This window comes from Phytophthora infestans, genomic scaffold (assembly GCF_000142945.1).
Source record: "Phytophthora infestans T30-4 supercont1.84 genomic scaffold, whole genome shotgun sequence".
NCBI classification, from domain to species: Eukaryota; Oomycota; class Peronosporomycetes; order Peronosporales; family Peronosporaceae; genus Phytophthora; species Phytophthora infestans.
This window is the reverse complement of record NW_003303675.1, coordinates 13,722-14,774: the sequence shown is the minus strand read 5'-3', so window position 1 is coordinate 14,774 and position 1,053 is coordinate 13,722.

Genomic DNA, 1,053 nt, shown 5'->3' with positions numbered 1-1,053 from the left:
TCCCCGAGGGGACCTGGGGAGGATAGAGAGGTTTCTCTTCTAGATCCGGATCCGGATGCCACCTCTCTTCCGTCGACAGAGTTCCTCCCCAAAACTCCATCGATCCGCGGATCTTGTTTCATTCAGCAGCGTCTTCGTCGATCCGACCTCCGACGACGCCTCTTCCCCTGGCTCAATCTTCACTTGAGCATCTTCTTGGGACTCACGGTGAAATCCCGAGTCACCAAAAGATCCGGGCACGCGCACCATTGTGGTGTAGCGGGATCAGCAAAATCTGCGAGATTGCCAGATCCAACTTACCAACTGCGCCCAGACACCGACTAACGGAGGGGGTCCCCCGATGATCCGTGTTCTGCTGAACTTTCCTCACCTTGTGTACCCGTCGGTAGGGCGGGATCTGCTCTCTCGGTAACTTCCGAAGAGTTCAAGTGGTGAAGCTTGAGTGTCTTGGCGAGACGTGGGGATGGGGTGGAGCAGCAGTGGGAAATCTTCACTCTGCGTCCGTGGATGGTTCCGTATCCTAAGCGAATATTCGAGCTTATGGATCCGGGGCCTAGATCGTGGATCTGGCCGTGGGGTTGCCTTGCGGGTGTGTTCCCTTGCCTTTGTGCTGTCCTTTAAGTCGTACTTGCCGCCTCCTGTGACGGGATCTTGAGAGTTGAGAACCTCTAGGGTGTAACCGACCAAGTAGTAAATTCGGTTAACCTGTCGGATCTGCACGAGTAAAGGAAAAGCTCACTAGGTTGTAGGATCTGGCCAATGTATTATCCAGTTATCGCTACCAACACTAGATTCGCAATTCCCAACCTTCTCGGAGCTCGTACGGGCCAATGTAGTTCCGGTTCTTGAGGGCAGGAAGGCACTTGCGTGATACTGTGCAAATTGAGGACTGTATTGATATTTAAGCCTATACCTGCCTGGGTTTCTACCTTCTATGTCTTTCATCTGCTAAATCCCTTACCAGGCTCGGCTGCATGTCCCGTCTTCCCTTTGACCCATCATCCAGCTGGTGTTATCTTCAGATCCACCGGATATATGACGTAATCATCATGG